We start from the raw sequence: 16,011 nt of genomic DNA on the forward strand, positions 1-16,011 counted from the left end.
TTTCTCCCAGCATGCCTTGTGATGAATGCCACTGCTTTGTATAGTAACTTACTCCCTGCTGGGTGCACATCTTTAACATATATGAAAGTGCAGATGTGTCGGGTTGATCGGACGTTTCTTTTTTTTTTTTTTTAACAAGTATGCAGATGCCATTTATTTGTTTCATAAGTACATTATAGTCATAATTGAGTTTTATGAAACATCAAATATAAATAACCCCAAACCATAACAATAAGACCATAACAAAAAATGGCTTCCTACACAGACACACCAGGCAGTACAAGCTGAAAACTTGAGTAAATTAACATTGTTTTACATGAATATACATTGTGCCAGTTACCATTTAAAAATAAGTTTCAGTGAGGGGCGCCTGGGTGGCTCAGTGGGTTAAGCCGCTGCCTTCGGCTCAGGTCATGATCCCAGGTCCTGGGTTCAAGCCCCACATTGGGCTTTCCGCTCGGCGGGGAGCCTGCTTCCTCCTCTCTCTCTGCTTGCCTCTCTGCCTACTTGTGATTTCTCTCTGTCAAATAAATAAATAAAATCTTAAAAAAAAAATAAGTTTCAGTGCATAGCACTTGATAATTCTTTGAATCTGCTTTAGTCAGTTAAGAGTGTGAAAATGGTTAGATCTAGGCTGAAAAGAATTCTTCTAACCAAAAATAGAGGTCTACTATTTATAACTGGGTGTCACCTTTGCTAAACGACAATATTTTAAAACTGTTAAATGATACCTAAGAGTATTGACATTAAAAAGGCAACGTTGTTTCATCTCATGACTGGTTATGCACATGTTTTGTTCAAAGGGTTTTAAAACTATAGTCCTTCTTTCAATACAGTGTATCATGATGTTTCTTTTTCTTTTTTTTTTTTTAAGATTTTATTTATTTATTTGACAGAGAGAAAGATCACAAGTAGGCAGAGAGGCAGGCAGAGAGAGAGGGGGAAGCAGGCTCCCTGCTGAGCAGAGAGCCTGATGCGGGGCTCGATCCCAGGACCCTGAGATCATGACCTGAGCTGAAGGCAGAGGCTTTAACCCACTGAGCCACCCAGGCGCCCCTATCATGATGTTTCTAATTGTTGTAGCAAAATGAATGCTTCTTCAAAGGGAGCAGACTCATCTTCAAGTCCCTGGTGTCAATTTCTTCCCTTTGGAACAAAGGACATGACAAATAACTTGGTTCTGCCCAGATGGTCTACTGTAGTGAGAGGGTTCTGTTCAGAGGTGTTTCTGTTCAATCTGAAGCTATAACATCATCAGACTCTTCTGTCTGTTCTATACATGGCCTCTCTGCACTGATAGTCTCTTTCTCATCTAACTGCCTTCATGACTTCTCTCTTCTTCACTGATGTCAGCATTATCTGAAGGACCCTCTTCATCCGAGAAGATGAGCGCGTGAGCACATCATCTTGCTCTTGTGCAGTGGATGTGGAAGGCTGAACCCCATCGTCACTGCCATATGCTTTTGGCAGCATCTTCGGCTTGTTTGTCCCCCACGTTTTCTGGGGCATCACCAACAGCCTCAAACTCAACATCCTTCCCTGGGTCTTCACTCTGAAGGATGTTGATCAATGAAGCCTAGTCCTGAAGGAAGTCATCTGCTTGAAGTGGGCTCCCATTTCCAATTCCAAATTCCGACAGCCTTTTGTGATTATTAGCTTCTGTCTCTCCCTCTTCTGAAGACACGAGGATTGTTCCTCTCCCATCTTCAATTTGGACATCTGGTGCTACCATAGCAAAATTTTCTTTCACTGTCTTTTCCTGTAATGTGAGAGTAGTCACCTCTGCCTTGCTGGCACATAATGTAGCCATTAGGGTTAGGAGGGTCTGGTGCAAAAGGCACAAGAAACTTCTTTCTTGGGTTTGGTTGTTTATTCAGACAAATTGTTCTACACTGGTCTATTTTTCCTGATAAAATCTTTAATCCCTCTAATGCTATTAGCCCAGCAATCACTGCATTAGTTGTAGCAAAAAGCATTGCAGGTGGGTCATCCTTGTCCTATATGAGCTGCGCTCCATCCCTTTTTCTGCCAAGTGAACTTTGAAGTCTCAGTGCTCTTTGAAAAAAGATATACGTAGTTCTTTACATCTAGAACCTGTTGGTCTTTCAGACCTAACTAGGGCTCATTTTCTTGGTCTGATGCACTGGTTTCTTCTCCTTAACATATGCAAAGTGGCTAGTCCTGTATCTGGTATATGGTAGGCTGCAATGAATAGTAGCTACTACTACTATTAATTGGCTATGATAACAAAGTAGGCATTATTAGATCAAAGAAGATAGTTGCATCTGGGAACACATGTTCAATTTGGAGCATTCCCCTCTAAGATTCTAAGTTGTGTGTGTGTGTGTGTGTGTGTGTGTTTGTGTTTGTATGTGTTCATGTGAGTGTGCATCACTGAACATTTCCACAGATGGTGGTCAGGAGGGCATAGAGTCTGGAACACATGTCCTACAAAAGAAATGGGGATATTTAGCTTGGAAAAAGAAAGCTTAGGTTGCGCTCCCTTTAAATATTTGCTAGTTACCATTTAGAAGCAGAAGTAGCCACATATGTAGATATCTCTACACACATATGTGTAGAGATCCAATGGAGCTGCCCAACGGGTAAACTCTAGGAAGGCTAGATTCTGCAAGAAACACTTTTGGCTGTCTAACAATTAATGCTACCCAGTAGCAGAGTAGGCTGCCTCAGCATTGTCCTGGCCCTGGAATTATGCATTGGCAGCTGTGTGATGTGCGTGCGTACACAGAGATTTTCCACTTTGGATGGGAGCCTGGCTGAGAATGAACTCCAAGGCTCCATGTCTTTAGTGGTTGTCTTGCTCATTTTTTCTTGTTACAATCCTGTAGGAGAAACCACTCTTAAGGCCCCTTGATATTATTACCATTATAACTTTGAAGGAATTGCAAATACTCATGAAATGTGAAAAGTGAAGTCTTCCTATCGTATACCTAGTTGTCTCCCTAGAATGAAATTTCAACTTGGTTTAGGAGAGAGTGTCCCAGCAAGTGTTTCTTTTCAGAATGATTAAAGTCTCTGGGCCTATCTGGACTCATTCATTTTAACTATTCCATTTCCCAAGAATATCATCTCATTACTTTTTCAATGACCCAATATTTTCTGTACAAGTGAATGAGTCCAGAAAGTCATTTCAGCCATTGATTATTTTTGGTGACCTTCTGATCTGTTCTGAATCCCTTTTCTTTTAATTTCCATTTATGTCCTCCTGTCTTGTCATCTGTTCTGAGCTGAAAATAGTAACTTGGCTTGACCTTATTATCTACCATTTAAGATTTTATAGTCTTTGGTTAAATCTCATCTTAATAAGTGTTGCTAGGCTAGACTGTAGCTTTTTTTTTTTTTTTTTTAAAGGCAGCTCTTTGCAGCTCAAATCTGTTACCACAGGACCAACTTTACCATCTCTCTGTAAGTATGCCAAAATTTTACTTGATCTTTTGGATAAGAGCTGGCTTCAAAGTCAGCCTTAAGAAGATTATACCTATTTGCTTAGAAACAAAGAACACTCTGATTTACTATCTCCAAATCTGTTTGGGAAAAAATTTGATTTACATGGGATTTAAAATGCCCCTGGGCAGGGCAACATACAAAGTGGTGTTAGTTAGATCTTAAGGTGGCTGAAGTGATCAGCTCCTTTGCTAGGAGTACATTTTACTGTGGGAGAAGAGATAGTGCAATAGGATAACTCTGGGCACTTATGTGGCCAAACAGTATTCTTTTAGCAAACATTTATGGAATGCCTGGGTGTGATGTGGCAGTAGGACATGGAAATACACACCAAAAAGACTTCAAGGACCCCCTGGGCAGAGGTGTGGGGCTGTGCATTAAGACACATGGGAAAACATAGACAGGCAAGTTTCAGAGCCTAGAAGACAGACTTCAGATTTGGAGAAGAACAGGATCTGGGTGGCCCAAAGTCGTTTTTAGACTCAGAAGTGGGTAGAATGAAGACAAAGTGGCAGAAAAGAATAATTCTCTTCCACCTCTCTTGGATGAATTTTTTCACTGAGGACTAACAGTTTCTTGAAATGTTTTAAAAATATTTTATTTATTTATTTATTTGACACACACACAGAGAAAGGGGGTTGGGGAGAATGTGCAAGCAGGGAGAGCAGCAGTGGGAGAGGAAGAAGTAGGCTCCTTGCTGAGCAGGGAGCCAGAAGTAGGGCTCAATTCTAGGTCCCTGGAATACTGACTTGAGCAGAAGGCAGATGCTTAACTGACTGAGCCACCCAGGTACTCCCTCTTTAGATTTTTTTAAAAGATTTACTTATTTGAAAGACAGAGCGAGCGAGCTGGAGAGCAAGAGTGAGGACAGTGGGGAGAGGGAGAATTGCAAGCAAACTCCCCACTGGGTGTGGAACTGTCATGGGGCTCGATCTTAGAACCCTGATATCATGACCTGAGCAAAAACCAAGAGTCAGAGTCTTAACTGGCTGTGACACCAGGCGCCCCTAAATTTTTAATGATCTTTCTATTATGTCCAGTCTGATTGGGCATTACTCAAAACCCATGCAGTCCTTTGAGGTTTGGGCAGGACTTCTGATGTCCTTACGGCCTGCCTTTCTTGGCATATCCAGTTAAACAGAAGACAGCACATCAGCGGGAAAGGAAAGGACTCCCTTTCTTCATGGCTAAAGCCCTTCTCCTCCTTCTCTGCATCATCAAGTCCTTTTAATGTTCCCAGGCTCAGGTCACATTCCACATTTCCTGTGACACCATCTCTGAACACCCAGCTGGACTTGAGCTCTGCTTAGCTGCAGTGCATTCCAAAGCTCTCCTATTGTGCTTGGTAGTCCCTGCCTAGCAGTGGGAGCTGTCCTTTACTATTTAGGGTGGAGGCTGGCCATGATCATGTCACCTCCATCACTCTCAGATAGTGGGAGAAAAACTACCAGGTGAAGGTGCTGAGGGTATCAGAAAGGACAACATTCAGACTTGCCCTCCTTCAAGGGCTTATAATCTAATCTAGTACCGTTTCTCTCCAAATGAGAGTGGTTGGTGTTAACTGAGGTCTATGAATTCTATGAGAACTTAAAAAAAATTGCGTTTTTCTTTCAATAATAATAAAGTATTCTTATCAACTATAAGGACTGAAATTATATTTTGCAATGATAATTTGCTGCTGATAGATATTTCAAAGGATAAGCATGAAGCTTAAATTGAGGTTTGGTAGATAACCTCTGGGGTCAAGAGACTATTGTTTCTCCTAAAGAAGTCCTTCTGTTACTCAAGTTTGAGAGACATTGGTTTAGTTGATTTCATTCATTCATTCATCCAATAACATTCATTGTATGCCTATGTGTTATGTGCCAGGCACCGTGTCAGGAACATGAAGAAGTAGTCAGGACATGTTCTAGGCTCCAGAATCCCAAGTGCTGTTACTGACTTATCAAGTAACACCTTCCGCATGGGTCAAACCATCAATTTGTCCATGCTTTGCTTTTGCAACCAAAAAAATAAAGGTAAGAGTATCTTATCTACTTCTGTCTCCTCAGAGGTAAAGAAAAACACCCTGGGATTTAAAAAAAAAACAACAAAACAAACCCTATAAAGAATGACTTGTATCCAAACTTAGTATTTCCAAGTCAGTTGCAAGGGCTAAATCCACATTTCTTCCTACCTCCGCACTAGTCTCAGTGGGAGGGCTCTGAGGCCCATGGACGGTCTCAACCGGCTCTAGCAGAAGTGGGTTCTCCACTGCACAGCAGATTTTTCTTGAGAGCTATTTTCAGATTTGTTTATGCTGTCACCGACCTCCAATTTCACAATTCACAAACTCCCATGGGGCTGAGGAGTTACTCCCTAGGCATCTTCTCTGCTTAGCAGGAACTCAAGGGCAGCGTGCTGATGGGTCTGGTGTTTAAAGAACAATCTGTCACAAAGCTAAGGGGGTTATTACTCATTCTAACACCAAACACTAAATAAACAGCAGACTAGATGGAGACATAACCTGGGACCTTTTTACACAGAGTTAATATGAATGGCCATTAAAGTAGCACATTTGCAAACTCACACCCACTGAATCAGTTCTTGTTAAAAATGCCTAACTAACGACCAGCCTTCAGTGGTAATGCAGCCAGCAAGGGCAACAGAGTGCTAGTTCAACGTGTCAGAGTTGCTCTCTAATGGGGCCACTACCCTGCTGGAGTAGTAGGTGGGATGAACTTTGCTTTAAAGGGATGAATTCCTTTTTAAATATTCTCACAGACAGATGTGGGTATAGGATCATTCACTCCAGTTGTGCAAGACTAGCAGTTTCCAAAGATTTCGTGTCTGGAGCCAGACCTTCCGGAGTAACTAAAATACATCATTTGTGGACACAGTGGGAGACTCTGGGTGGTCCTTTCCATGGCTGCTCTGTGTGGAGCAAGAACTAACTGCTGGGGACTTTGGGTGGGGGTGGGGGGGCTTCAGACCTTTATTCATTCAGCCAGTATGTATTGAGGGTCTACTTTGTGGCAGACACCACGTCACCTGCCAGAGAAACACAGGTGGATAAGAGACAGTCCCTGCCTTAGAGAGGCTTAGAGTCCAGGTGGAGATGCTGATGAGTGAAAGAGGCAATTCTAATAAAGGGCAGCTGGAGGGACACAGGCTGTTTGACCCAGTCTTGGAGGGTCAGAGAAGGCTTGTCGGAGCACAGGTGTTGAAACTGAGACCCTGAGGATGTGCGTATAGGAGTCAATAGGGCAATTTGAGGGAACGGTAAAGTGTGCAAGTCCCACGGTGGGGACAACATGTCAGGTTGGAAACTTATTTTATCTTTATTGTTTTAAAGAGTTATTTATTTACATGAGAGAGAGAGAGAGAATATGAGAATCTTAAGAAGACTCCCTGCTGAATGAGCTGCCTGACGTGGGGCTCGATCCCATGACCCTGAGATCATGACCTGAGGTGAAAATGAGAGTCAGACCCTTAAGCAACTGAGCCACCTGGGTGCCTCCGGATCTTATTTTAGATTGGGCTGGTCAGAGAGTACGAGATGGTAGGGTCAGAAATGAGACAGGAGAAATGAAATTCTTGATTACATTGCCTCCTAGTTATTTTCCCCTGCACTCCTTTCCCCAAAAGACATGGCAGGGGGTGCCTGGGTGGCTGAGTCGTTAAGTGTGTGCCTTCGGCTCAGATCAGGGTCCTGGGATTGAGCCCCGAATTGGGCTCCCTGCTCGGTGAGAAGCCTGCTTTTCCCTCTCCCTCTCCCCCGCTGCTTGTGTTCCCTCTCTCGCTGTATGTCTCTGTTTGTCAAATAAATAAATAAAATCTTAAAAAAAAAAAAAAAGCCATGGCAGGCATGTGTGTGTGTAAAAGCAATTAAAAAAAAAAAAAAAAGCCCATAAAACCTTAAGCAACCTTTTTTAGTTTGCTTGGTTGGAAGCTATTTAGAAAGGAAGTGATGACCTCTTTGCTTGCTCCAAGTCAGGTTGGGGAAAACATCACCTGTGAGGCTGGTTATCACAGGGGCTGTGACCTGGTATTTGCTGAGCTTCCAAATTCTCAACCAAAAATTCAGTTTTTAAGAAAGAAAATTACCATTTCTATACCTCTGTATAGAAATAGAAGGAAATATGCTGGAGGAATCCTAGGAGCAAGTCTCTTACGGGAAGGCAGGAATAATGGGAAGGATGGTGTTAATAATGCAGATGGGCCCAAATTCCAACCTAGACCTGAGGCCAAGGGTGGGTGTGAAAGTGACTTTGGAGCCTCTTGGAAAGGAAATGATTAGTGGGGAGGCTTTACTGTACAAATGTTAATAAATAAAAAATTACATTCTATTTTCTTTCTCTCTGATTAGAAAAGATACATGTTCAGTATAGCTGATTTAGAAAAATATAAAGTATGTGTTTTAAAAAGCAAAATTGGGAACCATATACTTTATGTACAGTTTTCTGACTTGCTTTTTCATCTAAAATGTATTAGAAACATTCCACATACCTTCATGTATTCTCTGATGACCTGATATGTAGTGGATGTATGGTATTCTCTCTATAATCTATCCAGTCAATTAATGACGTTAGACTTTAGATAATAATAGACTTTCAGGCTGCTTCCAAAATTTTAAAAAAAGATTTATTTGACAGAGATCACAAGTAGGCAGAAAGGCAGGCAGAGAAGCTCCCTCCTGAGCAGAGAGCCTGATTTGGGGCTCTATTGCAGGACCCTGAGATCATGACCTGAACTGAAGGCAGAGGCTTTCACCCACTGAGCCACCCAGGCACCCCAGGCTATTTCCAAATTTGGACTCTTATTTATTATCTTGTGATGAATATCCTTTTTCTTAATCTTGGTACACATGCCTCAGCCTTTTCTTAAGACAGTCCTAGAAGCAGAGTTACTTGATCAAAGAATGTGGTTTTTTTAAAAGACTTTTATTACTAAATTCTTGTCCAGAAAGTTCATGCCACATGGCATGTTCAGCCAGGGGTAAGAGAATCCTCAGCAACACGACGTGTTGTTATTAGTTTAAAGTTTGTTTCACTGGTTTGTTTCTGTTAGAAATAACGTGCAATGGTGGGTCTGTGCACTGGGTATTAGGAGCTAGGATCTGAGGTCTAAAGATTCCAGGTCCTGCTTTTTCCAACACATTCTGAATTAACCGCTAGATGCGAAAGGGCTTTGTTAACTCTACGAGACACCCAAATACAAGTATAGGACTGTGGTTGTCATGCGCAGCTGAGCTGGGTCAGGCAAAGATGCAGCCTCATGTAGGGGAAAGAGTCTGATTTCATGCCAAGTCTTCGCTCCAATACTTACGAGGTGTGTGACTATGTAAGTCAGCTTGAGATGTTATTAAAGACTAGGTGGCCTCAACAATAGGCATTTGTTTCTTATAGTTCTAGAGGCTGGGAGATCCGAGGTCTTAGGCAGATCCATTCCTCATGAGAGCTTTTTTCTTATTTTGTGGGGGGCTGCCTTCTTGCTGAGCCCTCACACGGCGGTCTCCTGTCTAGTCTTGTGAGGGCATCAGTCCCATTCCTGAAGGCTCCACCCTCACGCCGAATTCCCTTCTGAAGGTCTCACCTCCTACTGTTATTACATTGGGGGTTAGGGGCTTCCACACATGAATTTTGGGGGGACACAAACATTTAATCCATACTGGTAAACTTGGGCAATTTATTTAACACCCAGAGGCTCACTTCCTTCCTTTGCAAGCTGGGAGAATAATGCACACCCAGAGGATTTTTGTAAACATTACATTATATAATGTGTATACATGTAATAGGTACTCAGAGTTACTGACGAGGGAGTAAAAGGCTCGCTGAGGACAAAGCAGAGTTGGCAGCTACTCCTCCCCAACCCCCCACCTTGTGACATGTGTGACATTCCTCAGGCATTCCCGACTGTCTACAGGGAGAACAAATGGTTAAGTGATAGAGATCACAGTCCTGCAGGACAGGAGTCTGCCTCAGTTTACAACTGTCCTAGTGATTTACAAGCAAGGGCTTTCCTATCAATAGCCTAACTTCCAGAGACCCGTGACTCAGTTCCTGAAGCCCTAACATCTCCCTCCCTGCCATAACATTGAGGGAGGCTGAGGCGAAGGAAATGTAAATGAAGTTGAATTTCTTCTAAACCTAAAGCTTACTGACAAGGTGTCTGATAGGAGGGGTGTGACAGTCCACCAGAAAACTCCCAACTGTCTTCATGTTGGTACCTCAGTAGAGAAAAAAAAACCAGCTTGGCTTGACAGTAACCAGGCCTCCAGTATCCTGAGAATCTTCATTAGCATATGACAGTCCTTCTGGACTCCCCAACTCAGGACTCCCCAACTCCTGAGTATATAATCAGCCACTCCTCAAGACCCCAGGGCAGAGCTCTTTCTGCCCACAGGTCCTGTCCCCTAGCTTTAATAAAATCACCTTTTTGCATCAGAGACGTGTTAAGAATTCTTTCTTGGTTGTCAGCTCTGGACCTCACTTATATTCTAAAACTTCATCAGTATCAGCCCTAGTCACCAATAGGTAATAGCACTTTTTGTTTCTGAATATTAGAAGGATCATCTATTTAGAAAAGAAAAGTGGAGTCTAGTCCTGCACGAAGCCTTTAAAAATGATTGAGAAATGCACACGCACACACTTAGCTGATATAAGAACAATCAAAGGGGAAGGGATTTCAGCCTTTGTTGACAACAGGTGTCCTGTTTTAGGTTCCTGGATGTGTGTGTGTGCATGTGTGTGTGTGCGTGCGCTCGAGTGTGTGTGTGTGTGTAAGGGGTGGGAACCTCTCCCTGTTGGAGAGGGTGTCCAAGAATTCAGCTTAATCTTGACGCTATCTACCTGGAGGTAGCATCAGATTCCACAGGTTAAGGGGTCAGTCCTGTAAGACAGGCTCCCCGCCCTCCGCGCCCCGGGTGTGGGGGGATGGTCAGATGACAGATGCATGTATCAGTTGTCACCTGTACTTCTGGCTGCCTGGCTATAAATCAGAGATTCCCATGATCTCCTCTTTGCATTTGATTAATTTGGTAGAGGGGCTCACAGGACTCAGAAAAACATTTTACTTCTTAGATGACCATTTTATTATAAAAGGAACTGCTGGATGGAAGAGATGCCCAGGGCAAGGTATGGGGAAGAGGTGTGGAGCTTTCCTCTTCCTGAATCTCCACAGGCTCACCAGCCTGCAGGCTCTCCAAACCCTATCCTTTTGGGGTTTTCTGGAGGCTTCATTCCACAGGCATGGCTGCTGAACTCATTGGCCATTGGGGATTGAGCCAAGCTCCACTACCATTCTTCTACCCTGAGGTCAGGGGGGTTGGACTAAAGATTCCAACCCTCTCCTCACCACGTTGGTTCTTCTGACAATTGGGTCCCATCCTTAGGTGGCCTAGGGGCATTCCAGAAGCCACCACATTAATGCAACAAAAGAAACCTTGATCACTCTTATCACTTAAGACATTCCTAGGGTTTTAGAAGCAAGACCAAATCAGTATTTCTTATTATAAATCACAATATCACCTGTACTCTGGGGCATAGTGAGGGTCCAATGGTTGATTATCATCGTTATTTCTCCAGTGACTCCTGTTTTTTGCTTTAGTATTTTTTTAAAGACACAGAAGAAATCTAGAACTCCGAGCGTTCGTCCCCATCCCTGGCGACCACTGCTCACGAGCACACAAAGCGACCTGATTTCAGTTTCTACACTCATTTTCAATGATCCTGATTGAAAAATTCCTTCCTACAACTTCATTTGGGCCTTACCTCTGACCTGACTCAGAGCCTGATGTCTGGATTCTCTCCTTTGCCCCCTCCCCTGTCCACTCACCCGCTGCCGCTTCTCTTTGCTCTCCAGATGCCTCCGCTGCAGCTGATTCCAGAAACATTTTTCCTAAGTCTCTGCTCCACAGGCCGCCCTCTTCCCCTCATCATTTCTCATTTCTCACCGCGAAAATCTCTCCTCTCTCTCTTTATGGCTTCCTGAGACCTGAAAATAGAAGTAATTTAAATTTGGCAATTATGACGACAATGAAACACCTTTTGTGAAAAGTAGAGTTTAAAATGCAGGAGTTTGCTGCTCTGGAAACCTCACTCTCTCTCTGCCTTCATTCCGTGGATACCCCTGTGGGGGTGCTTCTAAGGTCACTCCTGACCTGCCTCGGGAACCTGAACAGGTGAAGAAATGATGACTTCTCCACTTGCGGGGGGTGGGGGTGGGGTCAACCAGAGGTACCAGGTTCAGGTTCAGCCTAGCCTCTTCTACCTAAAACGAGCTGTGGAATCTTTGCCCTCCCACACTCCACATCCTGCACCTGGACCGGTCCTGCTCCAGTCACATGGTGGCATTAGGTCGCTGCAATCCTGGAGTGGGGCTTCCGGGCTGTAATTTCTCCTCTGCCAATGACGAGATGAGTCACCTCCTGTGGCTGTTTGTGGCACTTTTTCCTCCATCCTTGAAGCTGGGCCTCCTGAAGTCTTCACCCCTTCTGTTATGAAGTGCCTTGAGCTCTCAAAAAGTCAGCAGCAAATGTATTAGTGCATATTAACATCCTACTTTCCTGGCACACAACTAGGCTACCACTTCAACAACCGGCTCCAAATCTGCTAAAATCGGGTTTCAGGAGGAGGACATGGGAAGCATGGAACGTGGAGCCCATCTCCCGACAGGTGCCATCTGTTCTCATTAGAGTGATCTAGCAGCTTCAGCTGGGGAGGGAGGGGCCTCCAGGTGCTCAGAAGGAAGCCTGCTCGTGCATGATCCTTTCAGAGACTTTGCTTTTATGTTTGGTGCAGTTTTGTTTTTGTCTGGCAGGCTGAAAGAGAGCCTGTCCTACTTTCTAAGAGAACAATTGCTCTAACATTGTAAGAAATTAAGTCCCTGGGAAAAAAAAATCTCGTTTGAGAGGGTTTGTAATGGCTCCTTGACCACATGCTGTGCTGCCCGATTTATAACAGAGAAATATTACAGAAGTTGGGAACTGAAGTTGGTGTGTGTAGCCATTGCTTTAAAAGGGATGGATGCTTCTTGGGGAGAGTGATCCTTCCCCCAGACCACCCAGCATTTATTCAGTCTGGAGAAAATCTGTCTGCCAGGCTCCCACTCCTCCAGTCCGGGAAGAGCTGGGCCCATTCATTGTCCTCCGCATGCAGAAAGTGATAATTCCTCTGAGACCTAACGGGGCTCAGGAGAATGTGATTGAAGTCCTGCTGGTGATTGGAACTGCCTTTTATGCGTCTGTGTGGGGTTATCCATTTCACAGGTGTTTCCTATTGCCAGCCTGTGGAGATGCCCACTGGGCCCAAAATATATTACCGTGAAGATAGGCCTTTTGGAGGTGTCTTATAGCACATTTTGGGAAAAGCAGGGGAAAATAGCAAGAGCACTTAGCCTCAAATTTGAAATGATCCTTTCCCAGAGCTTATACTATAGACTTTGCCTGCAAGGTTGATCTGAGGACTAAAGCATGACCCCAGGTCTACCGCAGATCTTCCTCCTCTCTTGGGGTCTCCTTCCTGCCTGTCCCCTCCACCTTTCCGGAGCTACTGTTCTGTTTCCCGTCAAGGGCTTGGTTTGTATCATGTCCTGTCAGCTGATTCCTGTTAAAATGTTAGCCCATGTTAGGAGAGCCTCATGGGGGGATATTTGCATCTTAATAGGTAGCTTGAATATGGAAGAGCTTCAGACTAAAGCAGTGAATCCTCACTGGGGAAGAGACAGGCAATTTTGGGTGGGGTGAGCGTGTATGAGATCTGAAACAGGATCAGGATCAAATCTTACTGTGTATGTTCTAAGATGCATTGATGCGGCCTCTGAGCAGAAGTCAAAGACTGAATGAAACGGGTTTCTATTCCCAACCCTGGGAGCAAACGGGGCTGCTGTGGGAGCACTGTCAGCAGGGACCCTACTACTGTGTGTTCAGGGTTAGCACATAAAAGCACAAGGCACCCATCCAAGTGTGCATGTCCAATAAACAATGAATACCTTTTTCTTTTTTTAGCATGTGTATGTCCCATGTGATATTTGGGACATATTTATGCAAGAAAATTCTAGTTTATATGAATGCAGATTTAACTGGGTGTCCTGCACATCATTTGGCAACCCACTACCACACTAGCCTCTTGTTAAAAGATAGTTTCTAAAAGAGATAAAATCAGGGGCGCCTGGGTGGCTCAGTGGGTTAAAGCCTTTGCCTTCGGCTCAGGTCATGATCCCAGGCTCCTGGGATCGAGCCCTGCATCGGGCTCTCTGCTCAGTGGGGAGCCTGCTTCCCTTCCTCTCTCTCTGCCTGCCTCTCTACTTGTAATCTCTGTCAAATAAATAAATAAAATCTTTAAAAATAAATAAATAAATAAATCTTAAAAAAAAAAAGTTGGACACTTAACTGACGGAGCCACCCAGATGCCCCTGTCAAAGATTCTTTTAAAATCATTGATTAATGAGAGAACCAGTAAGCTGTCATAATTGGTTCATAAGAGAACTCAGCATCCACACGGACACACACATGTATACAGACAATCAGGAAATGCTGAAATGAATTAGTTAATAGAGGCATAGCTAGTCATATTCATAGGGCAATAATCAATTGCATACCGGGCAAAGTTAATTTGCATTTCTCTGGACAAGAGTCATGGGTATTACTCAGTTTTCTATAACTTGCAGTAGCTATAAGTAGGTCCCAGTTAATGAAGGCACAGATAACTAGGAAGGGTGCATTAGAATATCCAGTACTTACTTTTGCCTATTTTAAAGTCTTTTACAATTTCTCCTGACAGTGTCATGATCTTTCCTGTCTCAGGGCCTTTGTACATGATGTTTCCTTAGTAATCTTGTATTTGTCATTGATTATCTCAAAAATTATTATCTCTGGGAATCCCTCTCTGACCCTCAATCTGGGTTAGATTCATGCTTTACAACATAGGAACATGATTCTTTCATTAGAACATTTACGTCAGTTTTGAGTTTATGCTTTTTGTTTGGTCTGATATTTTATTTTATTTTTAAAAAATATTTATTTATTTTTAAAATTTCTTTTCAGTGTTCCAGAATTCATTGTTTATGCACCACACCCAGTACTCCATGCAATACATGCCCTCCGTAATACCCACCACCAGGCTCACCCAACCTCCCACTCCCGCTCCCCAGCATTCGTTCCTGATTAAAGCGTTTCAAAGTATAGGGAGAGAGGGAACATTCCTCAACTTCATAAAATCTATCTATGAAAAACCCACAGTGAATATCATCCTCAATGGGGAAAAGCTGACAGCCTTCCCTATGAGATCAGGAACATGACAAGGGTGCCCACTCTCACCACTCTTGTTCAACATCATATTAGAAGTCCTAGCAACAGCAATCAGACAATAAAGAGAAATAAAAGGTATTCGAATTGGCAGTAAAGAAGTCAAACTCTCTTCGCAGATGACATGATACTTTATATGGAAAATCCATATGACTCTACCACCAAACTACTAGAACTCATACAGCAATTCAGTAACATGGCAGGATACAAAATCAATGTACAGAAATCAGTTGCTTTCTTACACACTAACAATGAAAATACAGAAGGGGAAATTAGAGAATTGATTCTGTTTACTATAGCACCAACCATAAGACACCTGGGAATAAACCTAACCAAAGAGATAAAGGATCTGTACTCAAGGAACTACAGAACACTCATGAAAGAAATTGAAGAAGACACAAAAAGATGGAAGACCATTCCATGCTCGTGGATCAGAAGAATAAACTTCGTTAAATGTCTATACTGCCTAGAGCAATCTATACTTTCGATGGCATTCCGATCAAAATTCCACTGGCATTTTTCAAAGAGCTGGAGCAAACAATCCTAAAATTTGTATAGAATCAAAAGAGACCCTGAATTGTTAAGGAAATGTTGAAAAAGAATTTATGCTTTTTACTGAATTCTATAATTCTTTGCAGGAGCTAGCCTCTGTTCTCATCAGCTTCCTCTTTAATAATTATGCTCTGGTTGTACCTTTCTCCTTTCTGTTACTTGACCATAACAAATTCTTCCCTGCCACAGGGACTTTGCACTTGCTGTTCTCTGTGCCTGGAATTTTTTTTTCTCTTGGCTTTTGCATGGCATGTTTCTTTTTCATTGCTCAGGTCTCAGTCTGAATACCACAAAGGTCTATCCTTATCATCTTATCTAAAGATGCTTCCCTCCCCACCCTTACTTTCTGTCTCAGTGGAACTTTAGCACAGATCAGAATCCCCTCATAGGCTTGTAAAAACACAGATTGCTAGGGTCCATGCCCAGAGTTTTTAATTCAGCAGGTCTGGGGAGAGGCATGAGGACCCGTGTTTTAATAAGTTCTCGGGTGATGCTGATGCTGCGCTTTGAGCACCATTCCTGGAGAAATAATGCTGTGATCATTTTCTTTCAAAACATAATATTATTCCCCCCCCTTTACTAATTTGCTTTCTGTCTCCTCCACAACTGAAAGCTCCACATGCAGAGGGCACATTGATGACGCTGTTCTCTGCTTTATCCCTGGTATCAGGGGAAGTGCCTGGTTTATAAAAGATGTTTGATAAATATTT

At 43.1% G+C, this 16,011-nt stretch overlaps 1 pseudogene; it reads right to left on the reverse strand.

Moving 5' to 3' along the window:
* Positions 1–1,232: 1,232 nt before the first annotated feature.
* On the reverse strand, positions 1,233–11,338 carry LOC125094177 (SUMO-activating enzyme subunit 2-like; annotated as a pseudogene).
* Positions 11,339–16,011: the final 4,673 nt, after the last annotated feature.

Source organism: Lutra lutra, chromosome 2, assembly GCF_902655055.1.
Source record: "Lutra lutra chromosome 2, mLutLut1.2, whole genome shotgun sequence".
Lineage (NCBI taxonomy): Eukaryota > Metazoa > Chordata > Mammalia > Carnivora > Mustelidae > Lutra > Lutra lutra.